General features: G+C 38.9%; 1 protein-coding gene across 3 annotated transcripts in view; it reads right to left on the bottom strand.

Moving 5' to 3' along the window:
• The window catches only part of CRACD (capping protein inhibiting regulator of actin dynamics), a 314,918-nt gene that overhangs the window by 148,443 nt on the left and 141,687 nt on the right, over nt 1-24,788 (bottom strand). The window contains exon 1 of one of the 3 annotated variants that reach the window (XM_067736080.1): nt 6,958-7,113. The exons of the other annotated variants lie outside the window; for them this stretch is intronic. The gene's annotated coding sequence lies outside the window, so the exon portion shown is untranslated. Of the gene's footprint in view, nt 1-6,957; nt 7,114-24,788 lie in introns of those variants that run through there. 3 annotated transcript variants of the gene reach the window in all.

The following is a 24,788-nucleotide window of genomic DNA, read 5'->3' as shown; positions in this document are numbered from 1 at the left end:
GGAGGGGACTCAAATCAATAAAATTAGAAATGAAAAAGGAGAAGTTACAACAGACACCACAGAAATACAAAGCATCCTAAAAGACTACTACAAGCAACTCTATGCCAATAAAATGGAGAACCTGGAAGAAATGGACAAATTCTTAGAAAGGTATAATCTTCCAAGACTGAAACAGGAAGAAATAGAAAATATGAACAGACCAATCACAAGTAATGAAATGGAAACTGTGATTAAAAATCTTCCAACAAACAAAAGTCCAGGATCAGATGACCTCACAGGTGAATTCTATCAAACATTTAGAGAAGAGCTAACACCCATCGTTCTCAAACTCTTCCAAAAAGTTGCAGAGGAAGGAACACTCCCAAACTCATTCTATGAGGCCACCATCACCCTGATACCAAAACCAGACAAAGATACTACAAAAAAAGAAAATTAAAGACCAATATCACTGATGAATATAGATGCAAAAATCCTCAACAAAATACTAGCAAACAAAATCCAACAACACATTAAAAGGATCATACACCATGATCAAGTGGGATGTATCCCAGGGATGCAAGGATTCTTCAATATACGCAAATCAATCAAAGTGATAAACCATATTAACAAATTGAAGAATAAAAACCATATGATCATCACAATAGATGCAGAAAAAGCTTTTGACAAAATTCAACACTTATTTATGATAAAAGCTCTCCAGAAAGTGGGCATAGAGGGAACCTACCTCAACATAATAAAGGCCATATACGACAAACCCACAGCAAACGTCATTCTCAATGGTGAAAAACTGAAAGCATTTCCTCTAAGATCAGGAACAAGACAGGGATGTCCAATTTCACCACTCTTATTCAACATAGTTTTGGAAGTCCTAGCCACGGCAATCAGAGAACAAAAAGAAATAAGAGGAATACAAATTGGAAAAGAAGAAGTAAAACTGTCACTGTTTGCAGATGACATGATACTATACATAGAGAATCCTAAAAATGCCATCAGAAAACTGGTAGAGATAATCAATGAATTTGGTAAAGTAGCAGGATACAAAATTAATGCACAGAAATCTCCTGCATTCCTGTATACTGATGATGAAAAATCTGAAAGAGAAATTAAGGAAACACTCCTATTTACCATTGCAACAAAAAGAATAAAATACCTAGGAATAAACCTACCTAGGGAGACAAAAGACCTGTATGCAGAAAACTATAAGACACTGATGAAAGAAATTAAAGATGATACCAACAGATGGAGAGATATACCATGTTCTTGGATGGGAAGAACCAACACTGTGAAAATGACTATACTACCCAAAGCAATCTACAGATTCAATGCAATCCCTATCAAATTACCAGTGGCATTTTTTACAGAACTGGAACAAAAAATCTTAAAATTTGTAGGGAGACACAAAAGACCCCAATAGCCAAAGCAGTCTGGAGGGAAAAAAGTGGAACTGGAGGAATCAGACTCCCTGACTTCAGACTATACTACAAAGCTACAGTAATCAAGACAATATGGTACTGGTACAAAAACAGAAATATGGATCAATGGAACAAGATAGAAAGCACAGAGATAAACCCACACACCTATGGTCAACTAATCTATGACAAAGGAGGCAAAGCTATAAAGTGGAGAAAAGACAGTCTTTTCAGTAAGTGGTGCTGGGAAAACTGGATAGCTACATGTAAAAGAATGAAATTAGAACACTCCCTAACACCATACACAAAAATAAACTCAAAATGGATTAGAGACCTAAATGTAAGATCGGACACTATAAAACTCTTAGAGGAAAACACAGGAAGAACACCCTTTGACATAAATCACAGCAAGATCTTTTTTGATCCACCTCCTAGAGTAATGGAAATAAAAACAGAAATAAACAAATGGGACCTAATGAAACTTAAAAGCTTTTGCACAGCAAAGAAACCATAAACAAGACGAAAAGACAACCCTCAGAGTGGGAGAAAATATTTGCAAAGAAATCAACCGACAAAGGATTAATCTCCAAAATATATAAACAGCTCAGGCAGCTCAATATTAAAGAAACAAACAACCCCATCAAAAAATGCGCCAAAGACCTAAGTAGACATTTCTCCAAAGAAGACATACAGATGGGGAAGAAACACATGAAAAGCTGCTCAACATCACTAATTATTAGAGAAATGCAAATCTAAACTACAATGAGGTATCACCTCACACCAGTTCGAATGGGCATCATCAGAAAATCTACAAACAACAAATGCTGGAGAGGGTGTGGAGAAAAGGGAACCCTCTTGCACTGTTGGTGGGAATGTAAATTGATACAGCCACTATGGAGAACAGTATGGAGGTTCCTTAAAAATCTAAAAATAGAATTACCATATGACCTAGCAATCCCACTACTGGGCATATGCCCTGAGAAAACCATAATTCAAAAAGACACATGAATCCCAATGTTCATTGCAGCACTATTTACAATAGCCATGTCATGGAAGCAACCTAAATGCCCATCGACAGACGAATGGATAAAGAAGTTGTGGTACATATATACCATAGAATATTACTCAGCCATAAAAAGGAATGAAATTAGGTCATTTGTAGAGACGTGGATGGATCCAGAGACTGTCATACAGAGTGAAGTAAGTCAGAAAGAGAAAAACAAATATCGTATATTAACGCATATATGTGCAACCCAGAAAAATGGTACAGATGAACCAGTTTGCAGGGCAGAAATTGAGACACAGATGTAGAGAACAAACGTATGGACACCAAGGGGGAAAAGTGGCGGGGAGTGGTGGTGGTGGTAGGATGAATTGGGCGATTGGGATTGACATATATACACTAATATGTATAAAATAGATAATAAGAAAAAAAAGATGCTTATCAAAAATAAATAAAAATAAAATGAATAAAAACATTCAGATTAAAAAGAATCAGTGGGGGAAGATTGATCATTCCATAAATGTTGGAATTACTGGATAGCCAATTGGAAAAAGATAAATTTGTAAGCATACTCACACCATACACCAAGAAAAACTCCAAGTGGGGCAAATATTAAAATGTTAAAGATGAAGCCATAAAAGTACTAGAAGCCACAGAAAAAGAGACAACCTGGTATTGTCTGCCCCTAGCTGGAAGAGCACACCACCTATGAAACAGTCTTGGGAAAAAATCTAATCTAAATCTGACAGTGCTTTGATCCAACTACCAATTTACAAAAAACACAGAGGACAGAGGAACATATAAACTCCACTGCAGGGATGCAATCAGCAAAATCCAGACTGTGGGAGACTCTACAGGACACTCAGAGTGCAGAACTCCAGTGAAAACAGCAAGCACTGTGTGCCTGACATACATATTTGTTATAAGCGGTGAAACAATATAGATTAGTCTCTTCTTATATATACATGAAAAAATCTCTGGTGAGATTCACATAAAACTAAAAACAGTGGTACCATGGAGAGGGGGAAATTGACATGAGAAATGGGGTGGGAAGAAGAGTTCACTTTATACCTTTTAAACTTTGGTATTTTTGATATATGTAAATGCATTACCTGTTTAAAAATTAAATTAAAGAAAGATTTAAAAACACAATGAACTTCAAAAAAAAAGCGCAGCAGCTCTTAACCTTGTAACGACCATAATAAATGCTCCTGAGTAGAAGCTCCTGAAGAGGTTAACAGCAGGCAAGAGGAAAGAAGCACCTGAACCAAGGAAATAGGTCTTGCTTTTCTCAATGTGCTATTGCAATAGTTTCCAAATTCATTTTCCTGACCATGGTTTTGGGCCTTTCAATCCATAATCCATGTGGCTGTCAGAATGATCTTCCTAGACTGCAGATCTGATCATGTTTTAAAACTTTCAGTGTCTCTCTTACCCCACAGGGTCAAGTTTAGCTCCCTAGCATGGCACAACATTGACATCTTTCATAATCTAGCCTTAATCTACTCCTTTTCCAGGGGTTTGCCCCGTCTCTTCTTACTACAAACCCTCAAACTCAAGCATGCTGGATTACTGGCTGCATTCTGAATACATCAAGCACTTTCTTCTTTGCCATGGTTATCCATCTGCCTGGAACTTCCTTTCACTTCTCCATCTAGTGAGTGTTTACTCTCTACCCCTCCTTTGAGACCTAACTAAAATGCTACATCTAGGAAGCCTGCCCTCACTTCCTCCAAGCAGGACTCTCAGGGACCGTGTTCCCCTTGCACTCATCTCCCCCCTTCCACTAGGCTCCCAGAGTCCTTTGTTCAACCCTCTAATATAGTGTGTGTCACTGCATTCCATAACTATTATTTCTTCTAGTCGATATTTAATAAATGAATAATCATGCCTTACAGCCAACCAAACTCCTTCTCCAAGAGTTCTCAGCTCAAAGAACAAAATTCAAAAAAAAAAAAAAATCAAAAGACAGGCTTGCAAAAAAATTACTAGGCCATTAAAATGAATTTATTGGCTTGTCCTTATTGCAGATGGTCCTGAAATCAACATCCTGTATTATTCACACAGCACACCAAGAACTGCAGTGAGGCTTGTGCCCTTCCTCCAAAAGGCTCCAGCAGGCTATCCAACTCCTTCAAATAAGGGCAAGTTTCCCTTTGGCATAAACCAACTAAAACCCTACCATCTCATTTCTCAGGGAGAGGAGTGAAGTTCAAAGAGCTTGTTTATGGAGAGCCAAAAGTTGGTCACAAGAGCGGAGACTAGAAATCACAAGTCCTCCTAATTAGACTCCTTTGCTGATCTCCTAGGAAGAAAAGGGAGCCTGTGATCTGATTACTTTTTTCTTGCATGTTCAGGATATTTGAGATTATGGGGAAAGTAAATATTTGGCTTCAGAAATACACCTGAGCGGTAATAAAGATACAGGTGTGGCTACTGATCAAGGTACTGGAGGAGAGGGGGGAGCAGGTAGGTGCCTGCCTACCATAGCCATGGGTGGGTTTCTGAGAGCTTCTACTCCTCCTTTTCTTTCCTTCACTCAAATAAATCTTTTGGTCTCCTTTCTCATATTTCTTACAACTGAGTTTCCCCAATTCGTTTCCTCATTTTACCTCCTTGCAGTGTAAGCCTCAGTGCACCTGATAATCATTCATGTTTTCACAGATTATGTTGAGTCTCTGACCCAACACCTTTTAAGACTTCCCCAAGCACATTTGGGCACTGACCTAAATCATTACTGTCTCTTCTTGTGTAGCAGTGACTCTGGAATCACAGGACTTTAAGTTGGAAGGTCACCTAATGATCTAATGCCCACACCGTACAGTCAGTAAACAGAAAGGTGAATTTACTTGTCCAAGGTCACGTTAGTTAATTGCAGAATCTTGACCAGAGTCTGTTTCCCTAATATCCGGTTCACTGTTATTTCTATCACATCAAGCTATCTTCATTCCTTCCATTTTATTTCCTTAATCTTAGATATTATATTCAAATTTCTGTTTCATAACAAACTGTGATTGAGCCCACCAGAATCTTCAAATGGAGGAATTTCCTGATACTAGAAACATCTTCCCGAATTATATTCAAACTCCTCTTATAACAGGGCGTAGAAGTGGTGGGGAAGAGAAGAACTGGGGTCAAGAACTGGGGTTCAGATTCAACTAGAAGAACTCATCTTCAGGCCACCTACCAGTTAGAAGGTTCTGAGGTGACCTGCTATTATCAATTCTTTCACAACATCTTGTATTCAGTCAGTTGTATTCAGGCCAGTGAAGGTCAAAAGTCAGCCCAGGCTCCACTGCAACTACTTGGCCAAATATCAGAAAGATGGTAGATTTAAATGCTCCATATCACTATAAAACAAATAATTCTTGTGAGAGTCTTCCTGCAATCATCCAAAAGTCTTTTAGGGCACAAATTATTTGTAGCTATTATAAGAAGAAAATTTCTGCATATTCAAGTAGACATCTGTTATGAGTTGAATGGAGTCCCCTCCAGAAAAGATTTGTTAAGAGTCCTAACCCCCAGTGCCTCAGAATGTGACCTTATTTGGAGACAGGATCTTTACAGAAGCAATCAAGTTAAAATGAGGTCTTTAGGGTGGGTCCTAGTCCATGACTGATGTCCTTATAAAAAGGGGAGATTTGTACAGGGACACACATAGAGGGAAGACGAGGGAAGACGATGTGAAGACACAGAGAGAACATCATGTACAAGCCAAGGAACACCTGAAGCTACCAGAAGCTGCGAGAGAGGAATAAACATTCTCTCTCACAGCACTCAGAAGGAATCAAACCTGCCAACACCTTGATTTTGGACTTCTAGCCTCCAGAACACAAAGAACAAAACAATCAATTTCTGTTATTTAATCCATCCAGTCTGTGGTACTTTGTTATGCCAGCCCTAAGAAATAATAACAACGTGTGAGGATCAGTGGGTTTCCAATGAACACCTGCCAGTGCTGGCAGGAATCAACTTCAGGTTGCCAGAGGGAATACCTCTGAATGTTAACAGAGGTATATAGCTTAGCTTACTGCAGAAAATAAATCCACGAGTTTCTCCACTTTAGAATATGTAATTTACATATTTATGCAAAGGCCAATTTTAAATCATGCTTCTCTGTAAATATCACACTGCTACTTTTGCCAAACCAGGGTACAGAAAGAGGTCACACACACAGAACTCCCCCACACAGAGTATATTCCTGTATTTGGCCTCGAATAGACTGAAAGTTCCCACAGTTGCTAGGACAATGATTCCAACAATTCCTGTCAGTTTAGCAGATGAGATTGGAACAGCTGCATCTTCAGTACACATCATTGTCTTAAAAAGATGCTCAGAGTGAATTACAATTAAATTACAGAGCTGTCAAAAAGGGTTATAATTATAGCATTTATTCACCACATTTACAAGGCCAGACATACACAAAAGGAACTGAAAGCTGAAGAGAAAAACAAAAAACCCACTCCACATTCCTTACCTCAGCAGGAAATCTGGTTGAGGGGAGAGGGGAAGATGAGTTAGTTATCATGCAAAGAGCCCATTTACCTCAACAACAATGCTTCCTGCTTCCAGAGGGTCTTCCATTCCAGAAGTCCAAGGCACTTTAAGACATCTGGTGGCAACTCATCTCTCTTTTACAATTGGAAAAAGGAGGGCAGCAAGGTTGCCATGACTCACCCACAGTTACAGACAGCAAGGGAGGAACTGGGACCAGAACCAAAAGGAAGGACACTGCCGCCAGTGGGCTGCACAGGGAAAGCAAAATCAGGGCAGCCAGATCTGACCCCTTGTTTTGCTGTCATCTAGACAAGGATACTAATTTATCCAGCAATTATTTATCATGAAGCTTGGAGAGGCTTGAAAATTGTCCTTCACTTCTCCTGCCAAAACGACACAAGGTAAAAGAGAGGAAGAAAATCCTCAACTGCCATTTATGCTAGTAGTCATTTCTGCTTACTAATCAATAATGCATTCAGAACCACCGGAAGAATGGTATAATTCACTTAGTCACCTTCAACCTCAGCGTCTGGAAGACGAATAGAGGTAGTAACGCCTATGCAGTGAGCAAACTCCTTGAATACACACAAAAAATTGCAACCTAGAACATCATGCATGGTTTCAATCCAGCAATCAACAAATATCGATTGCACTCTTTCTCTCTGTGTAAGAGGTTGTGGGTAGACTTTTTCTCAAGACCTCATACATAGCTAGCTGAAGAGAAAAGACACATTAAAAAGATAAAGCAAAACAAGGCAGCACACACACAGAATTTGAAACTACAAACTCAGTCATATAAACAATTTCAGAGCTAGGAGAAAATTAACTGATTCTTACCAATCTGTTTCTCACCTTTTCTTTTCTGAATATGATCACATAATGGTGGCTGTCTTCGTGCCTTCAGGTTTTCTTGTGTGTTCTAAAAATTTATCTCACTTGGTCCTTCAGTTGAACCTGCCTTTCCACTAGTCAGTGGTATTTCCCTTATATATAAAATCCCAATCGCATCCTCCAATTTAAATACTTGCTTGGTGGCAATGGAATGAATCATTGGGAAAAAAAGAAAACATCTCTTAACAGTGCTACTGACAACAAAATCTATGACTTTATAAGAGTTGTTCTCTGAATTAAGATGATGATAACAAATATACGATGTTATTTTCCTATCCTGGGCCCAGGCAGGTATCACTTATTGATCATGTAATTATTTTCCTGTTCAGTGCAAATACAGAACTACAATCCTTCTTAACAAGCCACAGGCAGCCACTGGCATATAATCAAAATTGACTGGTGATATGGAAGCCATTTGCAATTCATGTCAGATTTTGCACCTAACTTCTTTTTTTGTTGTTATTGTTGTTGGTTTTTTTTTTTGCGGTACGTGGGCCTCTCACTGTTGTGGCCTCTCCCGTTGCGGAGCACAGGCTCCGGACGCGCAGGCTCAGCGGCCATGGCTCACGGGCCTAGCCGCTCCGCGGCATGTGGGATCTTCCCAGACCGGGGCACAAACCCGTGTCCCCTGCATCGGCAGGCGGACTCTCAACCACTGCGCCACCAGGGAAGCCCTTGTTGTTTTTTTTAACATCTTTACTGGAGTATAATTGCTTTACAATGGTGTGTTAGTTTCTGCTTTATAAAAAATTGAATCAGTTATACTACATATGTCCCCATATCTCTTCCCTCTTGCATCTCCCTCCCTCCCACCCTCCCTATCCCCCCCCCTCTAGGTGGTCACAAAGCACCGAGCTGATTGCCCCATGCTATGCAGCTGCTTCCCACTAGCTATCTATTTAAAATTTGGTAGTGTATATATGTCCATGCCACTCTCTCACTTTGTCCCAGTTTACCATTCCCCCTCCCCGTATCCTCAGGCCCATTCTCTAGTAGGTCTGCATCTTCATTCCCGTCTTGCCCCTAGGTTCTTCAGAGAATTATTTTTTCTTTTTTCTTTTTTTTAGATTCCATATATATGTGTTAGCATACGGTATTTGTTTTTCTCTTTCTGACTTACTTCACTCTGTATGACAGTCTCTAGGTCCATCCACCCCACTACAAATAACTCAGTTTCGTTCCTTTTTATGGCTGAGTAATATTCCATGGTATATATGTGCCACATCTTCTTTATCCATTCATCTGTTGATGGACACTTAGGTTGCTTCCATGTCGTGGCTATTGTAAATAGAGCCGCAATGAACATTTTGGAACATGACTCTTTTTGAATAATGGTTTTTGCAGGGTATATGCCCAGTAGTGGGATTGCTGGGTTGTATGGTAATTCTATTTTTAGCTTTTTAAGGAACCTCCATACTGTTCTCCATAGTGGCTGTATCAATTTACATTCCCACCAACAGTGCAAGAGGGTTCCCTTTTCTCCACACCCTCTCCAGCATTTATTCTTTCTAGATTTTTTGATGATGGCCATTCTGACTGGTGTGAGATGATATGTCATTGTAGTTTTGATTTGCATTTCTCTAATGATTAATGATGTTGAGCATTCTTTCATGTGTTTGTTGGCAATCTGTATATCTTCTTTGGAGAAATATCTATTTAGGTCTTCTGCCCATTTTTGGATTGGGTTGTTTGTTTTTTGGATATTGAGCTGCATGAGTTGCTTGTATGTCTTGGAGATTAATCCTTTGTCAGTTGCTTCATTTGCAAATATTTTTTCCCATTCTGAGGGTTCTCTTTTCGTCTTGTTTACGGTTTCCTTTGCTGTGCAAAAGCTTTGAAGTTTCATTAGGTCGCATTTGTTTATTTTTGTTTTTATTTCCATTTCTCTAGGAGGTGTGGGTCAAAAAGGATCTTTCTGTAATTTATGTCATAGAGTGTTCTACCTATGTTTTCCTCTAAGAGTTTGATGGTGTCTGGCCTTACATTTAGGCCTTTAATCCATTTTGAGTTTATTTTTGTGTATGGTGTTAGGGAGTGTTCTAATTTCATTCTTTACATGCAGCTGTCCAGTTTTCCCAGCACCACTTATTGAAGAGGCTGTCTTTTCTCCACTGTATATTCTTGCCTCCTTTATCAAAGATAAGGTGACCATATGTGCGTGGGTTTATCTCTGGGCTTTCTATCCTGTTCCATTGATCTATATTTCTGTTTTTGTGCCAGTACCATATTGTCTTGATTACTGTAGCTTTGTAGTGTAGTCTGAAGTCAGGGAGCCTTATTCCTCCAGCTCCGTTTTTCTTTCTCAAGATTGCTTTGGCTATTCGGGGTCTTTTGTGTTTCTATACAAATTGTGAAATTTTTGTTCTAGTACTGTGAAAAATGCCAGTGGTAGTTTGATAGGGATTGCCTTGAATCTGTAGATTGCTTTGGGTAGTAGAGTCATTTTCACAATGTTGATTCTTCCAATCCAAGAACATGGTATATCTCTCCATCTATTTGTATCATCTTTAATTTCTTTCATCAGTGTCTTATAATTTTCTGCATACAGGTCTTTTGTCTCCTTAGGTAGGTTTATTCTTAGATATTTTATTCTTTTTGTTACAATGGTAAATGGGAGTGTTTTCTTGATTTCACTTTCAGATTTTTCATCATTAGTGTATAGGAATACAAGAGATTTCTGTGCATTAATTTTGTATCCTGCTACTTTACCAAATTCATTGATTAGCTCTAGTAGTTTTCTGGTAGTATCTTTAGGATGATCTATGTATAGTATCATGTCATCTGCAAACAGTGACAGTTTTACTTCTTTTCCGATTTGGATTCCTTTTATTTCTTTTTCTTCTCTAATTGCTGTGGCTAAAACTTCCAAAACTATGTTGAATAAGAGTGGTGAGAGTCCGCAACCTCGTCTTGTTCCTGATCTTAGAGGAAATGCTTTCAGTTTTTCACCATTGAGGACGATGTTGGCTGTGGGTTTGTCGTATATGGCCTTTATTAGGTTGAGGAAAGCTCCCTCTATGCCTACTTTCTGGAGGGTTTTTATCATAAATTGTTGTTGAATTTTGTCGAAAGCTTTCTCTGCATCTATTGAGATGATCATATGGTTTTTCTCCTTCAATTTGTTAATATGGTGTATCACATTGATTGATTTGCGTATAGTGAAGAATCCTTGCATTCCTGGGATAAACCCCACTTGATCATAGTGTATGATCCTTGCACCTAACTTCTTAATAAGCTAATTATGTTACATAACATATAGTGCTCTGGGTTCAAAATGTGAGGAGCAGAATGATCTCAGAGATGAGTATGACAGAGACTGACAGCTGTCAGTCCCCCAGTGTCCACTCTCCCTTTCTTCAACGACATTAAACTCCATGGTTTTCAGCGAGGTGCCTGGCTGTCCACTATGAAATTTATGGCTAAGGTCTGGCTAATGAGATATAGGCAACTTCCAGGATGTGTGCTTAAAGGGAAGGCATATGCTGTTTTTCTTCCCCTTCCTCCATCTTGGTCCTGAGAACATGGACATGGTAGCAAGCCACCTTGGACCACATTGGTGATGAACACACACTAGTTATGGCTGAGTAACAAGGGAGAAGGAACTTAGGTCCCAGAGTAGGGCCACCATACTGTCCTGAGCCGTCTATCCCTGAGGTGTTACAAGAGAGAGAAATACATTTCCATTGTATTCCTGTTATTTGCGGTCCTGCTCTTCATGGTCAAGCTTATATCCTAACTAGTAAAATAAGCACATATTAATTCACACTAACCTAGAGATCCAATTCTTTTATCAGAAACAAAGCAGTATGGAAGAGTAAAAGGAAATTCTGCTTTCAAATAAAAATCAAAGAAAATATTCTTCTCATCTGCCTTAAATATTTTTAATGGCAGGAATCTAATATTCCTATAAATTCTAGATCTATCTATAGGAAAGGGGAGCAAGAACACATGCACACATATTATGTATCTTTGTTTATAAATCTGTTCATATAGAATAACTCTAAATTCGCAGTTACAATACTAAGCCACAGGAGTACCGAAATCTGTTTCAAAACCATAGACCCTGAATTTCTGCCATCAGAAATGGCAAACCAATCAGAACAAATGTGAGGATCCAAGCAGGTAAATAAAAGAAAGGGTTTTTTTCTGTAATAAGTACTGGACTTTTTTAGTTTCCAGCCCTCTCCCCAACACACACAGACACATGTTCCCACGCTCACACACACATATGCACTCACACACACAAACATTTAAACAGGTAATAAAAGAGTTTAGCAGAGTTCATGGGGGCTTAGTCTGTTTTGGATGATTTTCCCCTGTGCCTCCTCAACCCATTCCTGGGCTTGACTGTAATCTGAATGCCAGGCTGCATCGTCCGATAGCAACTCAGCATGGCCCTTCTGCTGCTTTACTGTGATTTCATGGGAGGAATGTATGCAGCGTTTTAAACGGCCAACATGAACAGATTCCATCTCCCACAACTCTTTCTGCGTGTATGCATTATTTACTTTTGGTGGGTGTGGAAAGAAGGAAATCTGACATCCTTTTAATTTTTAACGTGTCAAAACCCAGTCTGAAAAAGCCCTCTTGAGAACCTCACTTCACTTGTTTTTCTCCTCTCTTACCTCAGTCCTCACGTTTCCCTGGCTTACTCTAAAGCAAAGCTATCCAGGAATCACAAAACACTGTAAAGAGTATAATAATTCATGCTTCTTTTTATATTTCATTCATTTCTTTTGTTTAAACGTATTCCATCTTAGGAGTGAGACTGAAAACCCCACCAACTTAAAACAGAACGATGGGAGGAGAGTCTAATGGATCTGTACCTGCTACTAAAGAAACTCATGCAGCAAAGCTAAGTAGATGGATCCCAATAACACATGATTTGTAATCATAGAAAAGGAATTCTGGAAATAAGTGAGCAAAACCAAACAATAAAAAGGGCAAAGAAGCTTAGCCTAGAGTGCAAATCCAAGAAGCCTCAAGTCAAGGGATTGGGATGGTCATGTGGGAACAATTAAGGAGAAAGGACGTTCTAGCCTGCTGACCTTGCCATTCTGTGACAAGGGATCAGCCAGGTTGTTCCCTGGGCAAGGCGACTGTGTAGGATTATGCAGCCTATTCCCTGCATGAGGATGCCCAGTCAGGCATGCTGGAGGTGAATGAAATCCAGCTTGCCTGCCACTCAGCGAGTGCTGAGCCCCAGCACAGGGCTGTGTCTGCAGGAGGGAAGTGCAGTCTTTTTTGAATGTGTACAAGGTGTCAGATGGGCTACGTGTGCCCAGAAAGGACACTGTAGGATAGCAGAAAATGCCCCCCCCCAATATATGCCACTCTACCATAAGGATCATTTTGAGCTGAAGGCAACCGAGAAAAAGCAGACACAAGAAAAGATCTCTGTGTTCCCATTTGCCTAAAAGCAGGACATAAATTTACAAAGGTGTCCCCCATCTCTCTACCAGAAAGGACAAAAGTTAACCACCAGAGACAACTTTAGACCTGTGTCAGCCCAGAGGTGGCACCAGAGGAGTCTGCATGACAAACCTTACTGACTGGCTCTTATTCCTTATCCATTAGTTTCCCATATACTTGCTTTCTAACAATTTGCTGTCCCTAGAGACTCAAAGTCCTTTTCCTTTCTCTTGTCACTTCTCTAAAAATGTATTGTTATTTTGCTAAGGTGCTATATAAGCCCAAGTTCTAACCATCCCTTGGAACTACTCAACTCTGGGTACTCCCATGTGTAAGTGTTTTGCACATGTTAACAAACGTTTGTTTGTTATCCCCTTGTTAATCTGTCCTTGTCAGTACAATCTACAGGGCCCCGGGTGGAGAACCAAGGAGGGCAGTAGGAAAAAGAATGTGTTCCCCCACTACAATACCTGTTCTTGTCCAAGAACAGTTTTGTTCCAAGGATCAGAAGGCCGGTAGCCCCGTACGATGTTAAGTACTAGATGAACTCAAAAAAGGAAAGGAGGAGGAATGAGGGTACTATCTATGTGCCTTCTGTCAGTAATAGGAGACCTCTGGTCAGGAGGTGAGGCTAAGGTGAGCAGAGCCAGCTTCGTGGGCAGGCAAACTGCAGTTCCAAAAGCCCCCCACCCCCGCCACCACCTGTTCTAATGCTTTGTCTACACTGTCTCAAAATTCTAAATTTTTGAACAAGGGGCCCACATTTTTGTTTTGCCCTGGACCCCACAAATTATGTGCCATTGTTAAGGTGAGGATGGCATAGTAAAGTGCTGAGGAGTCAGAAACTACCCAATGCTCTGAATCTAGTTAGAAGCTACTCAGAGCCTGTGGGAGCACAGCTCACTATGCAATTTTGGACTTGGGGGTGAAGGGAGGAAGGGATCTCAAAAAGCTACTGACCAGAACTGCCTGTGATGTATGGGCTGATCATGAGGGAGGAATCGGGGTCTGGCATGGCAAAGGGGAGACTTAAGGAATACTACCAGGGTGAGAAGCTTAGGACGGTTAACTCTGTAATCCAATCTCTCCTCCTACAAGTATATCGTGAGGGTCAAGTCCCTCAGAGAATTACTCTCCGGGTACCAAGTAACACAAGTACTCAGGTCACTGATGGTTCTTTCCACTCTCGCCAGCTCCTCAATGATTGTTGGTTGGCTGCCAGCACTGACAGCAGGAGGGGAGAAACAAAGGGAAATTGCTTTACTGCCTAGTTTGATCACAGCCACTTCTACTCCCTTCTTTAATAACGTGAAAATGTAGGAATTGCCTGTCACACTTGTCTGTCACTGGAGCTCCCTTCTTTTTTTACCTTTCAGCATTTCTATCCTACTCTTTTAATTCTGATTACAACATGCAATATTACCAAAGCTAATTTTCTACAGGAAACATTCAGGGAACTTCATTAAGATTGTATGGATCCCACCTCTAATTCAGCAATTAGACAAGGTGGTTAGGGTGATGCACACACTCGTTGTGAAAATAAAATCGTTTTGAAATTTCAAGTTGATGGCACAGATGAGGTTTTAAGACTTAGCCTACTATTATCTCTATGTGATAGAATGACAGGTAATTTTTATTATCTTCTTTATATTCTTATTTTTTTCAAAGTGTTTTATAATGATATTTTACTTTTATGATTAGAAAAAAATAAAAATTATTTCAAAAGATTTAGCCTGAGTAGACACTATTTCCATCTACTTTAGAAACATCTTTTTCCATAAACTGCTGATATACTAATTAGAAATCAATGCTAGCTAGTCATTAAAGCTGGTTTCTTAAGGAGTTCCACCTGTCAATACTTCAACAGCCTGGCTCGAATTGTTGCATTCTTTCATCTGTGAGAGACTTAAGAATGTCACTTAATTTTCCAAATTTGGGGTTTGAAAAACGCATGGGGGAAAAAAAAGTAAAAATCACTCACAATCCAATCAATTGAAAAATCATATAAAACAAAAAGTAAAATAACCCTCAACCTGTTTTCCTACACATAGACAGACTTACCTACAAATGCATTTATTTTTTAAAAAATTTTAAAATTTTAGAAAAAAATTTTTAATTTTTAATTTTTTTAAAAAATAAAAGGGAAGTTATAATAGTTCCACTTTTTTAAAAAAATAAATTTATTTATTTTTGGCTGCATTGGGTCTTCATTGCTGCGCGTGGACTTTCCCTAGTTGTGGCGAGTGGGGGCTACTCTTCGTTGCAGTGCACGGGCTTCTCACTGCGGTGGTTTCTTTTGTTACGGAACACGGGCTCTAGGTGCGCGGGCTTCAGTAGTTGTGGCACGCGGGCCCAGTAGTTGTGGCACACGGGCTTAGTTGCTCCGTGGCATGTGAGATCTTCCCAGACCAGGGCTCGAACCCGTGTCCCCTGCATTGGCAGGTGGATTCTTAACCACTGTGCCACCAAGGAAGTCCTAGTTCCACTTTTTCACATGTACATCTGCGCTGGGAAATACATATATTATACCTTTTCCATTTTATTGTCTGTCTGAACCATAATTTATTTAACCAATTTTCCTATTGCTGAGCAACAGACTGTTTCAAATTTCTTGTCATTGCAAGTATGGCTTCAATGGACATCTCTGTACATGTTTTTATATATAATGATATTACTTCTGCAAAATTCTTAAGAGTGGTATTCTTCAATTAAAGATGATAGTCATTCTAAATAAATACTATCAAATTAGCCTCTTAAAAGACTGAAACATTACACTCTCAAAGTATGTGTCTCATTTCCCATGTCCTTTACTGCATTTAACATAACCCATTTTTTTCAATTGTTCTTACTCTGATTCCAGAAAAAAAAATGTTTTCATTCACGTCCCCAGAGTATCTTTTCATATATTTTTTTGCCATTTGTGTAACTTCTATAAATGTGTTCAGATCCACTGTCTATGTTTCTACTGTCTTTCTCCTATTGTTCACTCTTATATACTTATTGTCCGACGCTCATTGAAATCACTCCTTCACAATGCCTAGTACTGAATCTGCCCTTAGTTTAAGGGGACATCATCATCTAAGGACATTCCAGCTTTATTAAATAAGTTAAGCTTTTAATGTTTTCATACTGTAGCACAATGGAATAAAAGACATCTGTTCACTACTAGTGACCAAAAGTCTAAAGCTTTAACAGTGCATTGGATGCTCAAATACCAAGAGAAATAGCATCACACCACAGCATACACAGCCATGAAGTTATTTCTTCACTTGAATAATTTCATGTGTACATGCAGCAGTAAGAATCACAGCACACTTCATCACACTGGGAGCAGCTTAAAGAGACAAAGCCATCTACTCTCAAAAGAAAAATTTTGAATAATGACGTAGAACACTCTCATCATTCTTCATAAAAATATCTCAATGCTAAAAAATCTAAAATAAAATGCACCCAAAATGACAAGAATTTAGTTAGAATGGGGAGTTAGAAGGATATTTTTTCTTTTTCTTTATATTCTCTAAGTGATATTTTAATTTCATCATTTAAAAGTAAATTTTAATTATGAACTTAGAGTGGTGACGGTTGCACAACTCCATGAATATACTGAAAAACAGAATTCTACAATTTAAAAGGGTAAATTTTATGATATGTGTATAGTATCTCAATGAAGTTATTTTTGTATACGTAGAATTTTAAAGTTAAAATACTACACTGATTGACTTTTCTGTGAACCTAAAACTGCTCTAAACAATAAAATGTATTTAAAAAAAAAAACTAGAGTATCCTGTGTTAAGTTCCCACTAATTTCATGTTGAAAATTCTGGAAGACAGTAGGATGCATAAAGCTATAGCATGACAAGCCTCTTTGCAACCCCTTGTTCTTGGCAATGATATCTGATGAGCAGGTGGAGCGGCTTCTTAGAGAATCAGTGAAGGGAGTGTCAGCGTATCCAAAACTTCTGGGTGACTTTTATCCTAAGGCAACTTATAGAGCCTGCATAAGAGTGATCCACGTTCCCATTATGCTTATTAGTATTAACACTGTCAATATTGGGAGAGAGGGACACACGGTTTTGAGGGCATTAGCCTCCTGTGGCCTCCTTTGCCTGCCAAAGCAATAAAGCTATTCTTTTCTATTTCACCCCCCCCAAAAAAATATTGGGAGAGACATAGCCATTCCTTTTCTTTCTATTCTGGCTCAGCTTCTGGGGTCCCAGCTGATGATTACTGAAAATTTCATTGAGTAGAACTATTTCACAGGGAAAAAAAACATGTAAGTTCTAGGTTAATTAAAAAGCAGCAGAGAATAAATTAATTCCATTTATCACTAGCATAACATAATGGATGAGAGCACCCTGGGGCCTGATTATGCTTTTAGAACGTCCTATATGAATGCTAAGCCAAAAAGAAAGGAGAACCTGCAACAAATATTGCATCTAGGATGCTAATCAAGAAGCCAGAGTAGTCATCAAGATACAAGTGAAACTGTTTTACTCAATGAATTTGATAAAAATAGACTTCTGCATGTTTTAAAGTTTCCACTCCTTGAAAGGAAATAATAAAAATAAAATCCATTTTTATTCCCAAATCGAGAATGAGGGACTTCCCTGGTGGTCCAGTGGTTAAGACTCCACGCTCCCAATGCAGGAGGGGGCCTGGGTTCGATCCCTGGTTGAGGAACGAGATCCCCCATTCATGCCGCAACTAAAGATCCCACATGCCGCAACTAAGACCAGGCACAGCCCAATAAATAAATAAATAAATATTGAAAAAAAGAATGGGAACAAAAGAATATTTCCACATTATGGCAGTCTGGTCGATGGAAAGAGCCACTGTCCTCTACCTGGGAGTCTAAAAGTCAGAAACTTCAATTAACTTTCAGTGATATGAAATCCGTTCTTGGAAGTTCAGGGAGGAGAATATTTCTTTCTGGAAGGAAACTTGAGGTTTTCTTAGGGAGTGAGGCATAAATCACACCAGTATCAGTCAGACTTCGAACTAAGGGCATAAAGAAACGTTAGGTTCTCTCTAACCAAGCCTCTCCCTCATTTCCAAATTAACATACCACCAAAAAGCATGAAAAAGATTTAAACAATATCTGCCACAGAATTCCAGCACTTCTACTTTCAGTTTGGCACCCTGACAGTATTTTTGTGGGCCACACCTCATTCTAGTGGCTGTATTTTCCAGATCTTCCCAAGACAGCGTAACTTAGGAGGAGCATCTAGGACTGGAGATAGCTTCCTTTAGGATTTGTCTTTCCTGCTATGCCTCATGCTGGGGGGGCTGACCTCCCTAAAAGGTCACTCATTTCTTGGAAGAGCTGAGAAGGAACCCACCAAAACACAAAGGAAAACCTGGGAGCTGATAAAATACAAGAAATCCACTCGACGAAGGAAAACGGGGGGAAGATTTTGACTGAAGCTAAGTGATCTATGGCTGCTCAGGTTTTACGAAATTTGAATCACCAATCAGCAGCACAAAAATTCGTGCCCTAAGATAGCACTTTGGTCTCATTTTAAAGTACTTTATCTTCTCTATGCCATTTTATTTTCCCCTTCAACTTTAAGAACACCAATCTTCTATTCTGCCTTTTCTTTTTTTTAAGTCAGCGTGCGAAAGGGACTAATTTTCTTTTTCTATCCTGTGTACAATATAGCCATGGCTCTAAGAAAAAATCATCCCTGTGAAGTAATGTAGAGTACAGTGCCCGGCACACAGGAGGTAATAAAAAAAAACAAAAAACGCCTGTAGGTACAGAATGAGAGCATGTTTATGTAGGTTTCATGTGTCTTCTTTGCCACAGGTACTAAGCAGCTCAGCAAATACTTTTTTTTCCTTTCCTTTTCCTGTATTAAATACTACCCCTACCCTGTGCAAGGAATAGATAGAAATATCTTACTGTATTACAGGAGTGTAGGAATGAGATCATTATAGGTTTGTTTCTTTACCAATTAAAGGCTAGAGTCAAAGACCTATGATATCACAAATTCCCTCAGGAAAAATTGCCTTCTCCCATCTTCTTATCGAGGTTCATGGTCAATGGGCTGAACCATTTCTTATATCTCAAAGAAACGATAGCTTAAAATAGATGGCAGGTGTACTGCCATTCTATGTATGGCAGTATACATACATTTTTTTCTAATCCAAAAATGGAATCTGGTTTATTTGTCGGTAAGGTAAGAGAAACTTAAGAAACCGACACTTTTATACCCCAGATAACAACACATAATTGTAGAACTATGTAGATGAATCGCACAGCAAAGTTGTGATTTCTAATGAGGTAAGATAAATAATGTTGTCAAGGCAGCCATCTGATCAAGAAAAATAAAATACATTTCCTAAAAAAAGTCTACCCTACACAATAAGGAAATAGGGAAGTCTAACAGACCTTGCAACCTCCCTAGAAATGTAGTAAAAGTTTCACAGCACGAGTCACAGAAAGTTACTCTCGGGACAGCCTTTCACAAACACATTGTAAAGTCATATTGGCCAGATGGGTTTATGTTGGGGGTAAAGAGGGAGAATGGGAAGTTTAGTGCAGGCATCATGCAGAATGTCTTCCAAAGCTCTCACTTACCCTAACTGAGATTTCTACTGTCTCAAAGAGAAAAGTGTATAACAGCCAAGTAATCTATTTTTAACCTACTATTTTTTTTTAAGGGAGAGAAACTGCTCTGGATAAAATAAAACAAAATAAAAACACAGAACACCCAGGAAATTAACCAGCAGGAATGAGCTAGTATACACTAGTTCCTTTTATCTCTGCCAAGGAAAGTAGGGTAAATCCAATTGTTGGCAGTTTCCATGTAATTCATTTGAAGGAATTTTGAGGGAAAAAAAAAAAAAAAGAAATTGAAGGGGGAGTTGAAAATCAAAATGTTCTGATTACTAGCAATAAAAATAGATGTATTTTAAGGGTTCATTCAATGCACTCTATTATAATGCTTATTTATATGGTATTATTGAAGGAAGAGGTTAACTATATGTTATCCCTATCAGTATCAACATTTTTAAAAACTAAAACATTTTGAACAAAAATTTCTCTGTGAAAGATTATACACTGAATAGAATATAAACTGTTCTTGATGTCTCAGGGCTATTACTACTAAGCTTAGATGCAATAAAATGATATCTGGAAGAGAAACTAGACAGGATGGTCTCTCCCTATCAATGGCCCATCTGCCTTCAAAAATGTTTGTGCCTGCTCTAAAATAAGTATTCTGCCTCCTTCTTTCACATGTTTAAATGTCACTTCTTATTTGGTTGGTGAGTCTGATTATACTTCCTTCTCCTTTCTAATTTATTGCTTCTTGTGCCTATGAGTTAGGAAGTTAGATCATCCACCATGATAGAATTATACGTAAAGAGAAAATCGCTAGGTGCTGAGCGAAAGCCTAGGAAGCTCCCCCAAGAGTTTAGAGGATGAATTGGCAACTCTTTTAGCTGTCTTCGCCTTGCTTCCCTTACATCTGGGTGCTTCCCTCTGTCCCAGACAGTTGAGATGATTGCACGGGTTATTTGTGGTTAATCCGCTAAAACCAACAGGGAAAAGATGGCTTCTGTCTCTTTAATTTGCAACTCAAGAGTAGCCGCGTTGTACCATACCTGAAACATCAGCACTCAGAGACTCAGCATGGACATTTTGTATAAGTTTAATTTCCTCCATGGCCATGATTTTGTTAAATGTTACTGAAATAAAAAGTACAGCATACAATCTATGAGCACAGAGCTTCTGAAAGGGGAAAAAAAAAAGTGGCCCACACTTAGATTACCAATTCTGTTCTACATCTTCCGCTTCAGCGAAAGAAAACACATTACCTTTCAGCATGTTGATGCATATAATATGCAATAAAATGGAAGAGGTGGAGGAGACAAAGTGATACCTGTAATAAAACACTGAAATTATTATTGTATTTCACAGTCCACAAAACTGCAAATTCACTGAATTACAGTCTCCATCAAATTGCTGACCCCTGCCCCCAGGGAGAAATGTACTGTATTCCTCATACCTGAAAAGGAAAGGTAGGATTAGTTCAGGGATGCTTTCCTTTTTAGTAGTAATAGAGCCAATGTTTATGCTGGGTAAAATGACATAATTTCCAAACTATGCATAAAAAAATATATCTTGCCAAATTTACAGCCTTCTCATATCTCACCTCTTCTGTTTCAAAGTGCTCTTTAATACCCAAGGTTTGTATTCTGTTATTACAGTCTAATTTCTCTTAATATTTTTAGGATAAGAGAAAAGGTTTAAAAAACATCATCATCATCATGTTTTCTTTTGTTCTTGCATTATTTTCCAAGTAACTCAAAATTGTTTGCAAATATTCATCCTCACAGAGGTATTGGAGAAAAAATTATCCTAAGGCAAAAATCATTTTTGAAACATTTACACACTTATACAAGGTCAGTGATTATCCTCCTGCTTTGCCAGATATAACACATTTCCATTTTAAGTTCTCTTTCTTTAGAAAAATTAAATTCCATGAGCTTTTCTAGCTTATGCCCACAGGTTCCTCTGGCCATCTTTCTACTTGGTATAAGTAATCTCCAAAATTGTCTTAGTATCATAATGTCATATATATCTTTTTACCTTTATTAAACTTTTTCAAATACCAATCATTTTTTTTTTTTTTTTTTTTTTTTTTTGCGGTACGTGGGCCTCTCACTGTTGTGGCCTCTCCCGTTGCGGAGCACAGGCTCCGGACGCACAGGCTCAGCGGCCGTAGCTCACAGGCCCAGCCGCTCCGCGGCATGTGGGATCTTCCCAGACCAGGGCTCGAACCCGTGTCCCCTGCACTGGCAGGCTGATTCTTAACCACTGTGCCACCAGTGAAGTCCCCACAATATTGCTTTTGAATTCAGTTTCCTGGGGCTGACTTATAAATGTCCTCTGTTCCATTGGCCTGGAATCAGATACATGTTTTCTTTTATAGGATCTATTGCCACTGTATACTGCAAATTACTGCCCGTGGATCTGTGTTTTACAATCTACCCAGCCGAATGTGAAACTAGTGAAGAGTTGGGAAAATACATCAATATAGTTCACTGTATATGAAAATGTGTTTCTAATCATTTTCTGCCTACCCACACTGACTTTTACAGTGCTCCTATTGGTATATTTTCCCATTTAATCCAAGTCCTCTGCTACTTACTGAGGGCCCATGAAGCCCACACAATTGAACTACACAAATTGGGGATAGAAAAAAGAGGCATAAATCGTATTCTGTCCTCGGCAAATTTATAATCTCAACAGAGGCAGGATAGAGAATGCTCCAGTATTGGAATACAAACAAAAGAAAACTCTTCTGCCTAATCTTCTAAAAGTAGCCTATGAGCATTCTTTGATTAAGTACTTGCCAATTTGATTATCTGCAAGTGATTTTTGAGATTATGTATACAACAGTGGCATACAACAAGTAACAATATGCAATTTAGTTGAAGAAGGATTCTATAACTTAGAATCAACATTGGAATCTCAATATACTTTTGTTGTTCTCTATTGATAGTGCGTATGTTTTTCGATGGAAAATTTTAGTATAACTGTAGTGAAATTAACATTTTGGGAGTGAAGGAAATCTCTAGACATGTCCTTTGAAAATCTCAACATACCATACTCTTTTTCTTTTCTCATACACCCCTTCTGTGTCAGTTTTTTTAAACATAATTTCCTCAAAATGAGTCAATATGCAGGAAGGGACTAACTCTGCAACCGTTTTACTCGGTGAGCAGCAAACATTATGACAATATGCCACATTACGTGTGAGGGCTGGGGACTCGAAGATTAATCAGACATTGTCCCTGACCTGGAGGAACTCACTGTCTTATGAGACAGTGCTGTCTGTGTGGGGTGAGGGGAGGCTGACATTAATCAGTCTTACACTGCTCCCTTTTAATGACTGAGATTATAATTCTGTGTGGAATTTCAAAGACCTTTCATGCTGTAGTTTGCAAGAAAAAGTTCGTATTTTTGAGACTAGGGAAAAGTATTCTCATTCTATTTATTTGCAATCAAACATCTTCCTTTGATAACTTGGTTTCCTCTGCACAGGACAATGTTTATGGATTTTTTTCCCCAAAGTCTTTTAAAACATGACACATGTTAGACTTCAGTTCATAACTCTATCCCTTGGCCAGCTTTCTTTTCCTCTCTAGTTTCATTTTTCCACTTGTCCTCACGGTCAACCTCTTCCCACAAGTCTTCAAACATTCTTAACCTTCTCATACACCATGTTCCTATTTTAACACTTGCATCATGCCCTACTTAGTGACTACAGTATTGGATAGATGTTGCTGAAGTCTACAGGGCAGTGGGCAGGACATGTTTAAAAGTTAAGACTACCAGCAGAGTATAGCCTCCTGAACAAAGAGTAAACTCATTACAAATGATGTACAATAGGTTTGTATTTATATACAGTTTAAAAGGTCTTGAAAAACTCTGAAGTGAAAAATGATGCTAGTGGGCAGTTCTATCATAAAATTTGTCTGATGTACTCTGAAAACGAGGGCTATATACCTGGGACTGCGAGAGAAGAGTGTAACCAGATTTGGGTGCAGGAAGGCCATCAGTGATCTTTACTGTTATAACTGCTGAGGTTACTATACAAAGAGTCACAGTTTAATCCATGGTTGTGTATCGCAGATGTGAGTTTGTTTTGTACCACAACTCAGAATCCACTTTCCCTTAGAAATAATGTTATATGTGGTGGTGGGTATTCCACCCAGTTCTCTGTTGGGGAATGAAAGGCTTATTCCCCTAAGTGCTGCAGTGCTGCAGACACATGTCCCGGGGTAGGTAGAATAACGGCCCCCAGAGATGGTCACTTTCTAATCCCTGGAACCCGTGAATATGTTACCTTCCATGCAACGGAATTTTGCAGAGGTGATTAAGTTAAGGGTGTTGCAAAGGGAAGATAATCCTGGATTTTCCAGGTGGGCCCAATGCAATCACAAGCACCCTTATAAGAAGGAGGCAAGAGTGTCAGGAGTCACAGGAAGAGATGTGATAACAGAAGCAGAGGTCAGAGAGGGAGAGAGATTGTAACATACTACTGAAGGCAAGCAGAATATGTCACCCTAAAACATGCCATTTTGACACACTGATTATTTAGAATTAAAGTTACTTGGGAAACAGCCAGTACAAGAAGGACACTTTGACCCTCCTGTGTCCCCCCTAAAAGTGGGAAATAAATCTCCCATGTGAAAGGTACCCTCCTTGCACCAGAGGATGGAAGGCATCCTTATCACCAGATGTAGGGAATTCAGGGCCAACAAACAAGCCTTGTTACTTCTTCACTAACTTACTATTCCAAGCCCAAACCACTTTGTTTTGTCAATTCTTCACAAATTTACTGTTTCTTTGTCTAAAAGGTATAAAAGCTTCCTACTTCGGTGACTTCTTTGAGTCTCATATTTTTATGGGACTCTCAGATATACAAAATTAAATTTGTTTTTCTCTTGTTCATCTGTCTTATGGCAATTTAATTATTAGACTAGCCAAAGAACCAAGAGGGGAAGAAGAGAAAAATTTTCCATCCCTATGCTACGTGGCCAGCTTTGAAGATGGAGGAAGG

The sequence above is a fragment of the Pseudorca crassidens genome, chromosome 4 (assembly GCF_039906515.1).
Source record: "Pseudorca crassidens isolate mPseCra1 chromosome 4, mPseCra1.hap1, whole genome shotgun sequence".
Taxonomy (NCBI): Eukaryota; Metazoa; Chordata; class Mammalia; order Artiodactyla; family Delphinidae; genus Pseudorca; species Pseudorca crassidens.
The sequence above is the reverse complement of the archived record's forward strand: the minus strand, read 5'-3'. Positions and strand labels throughout refer to the sequence as shown.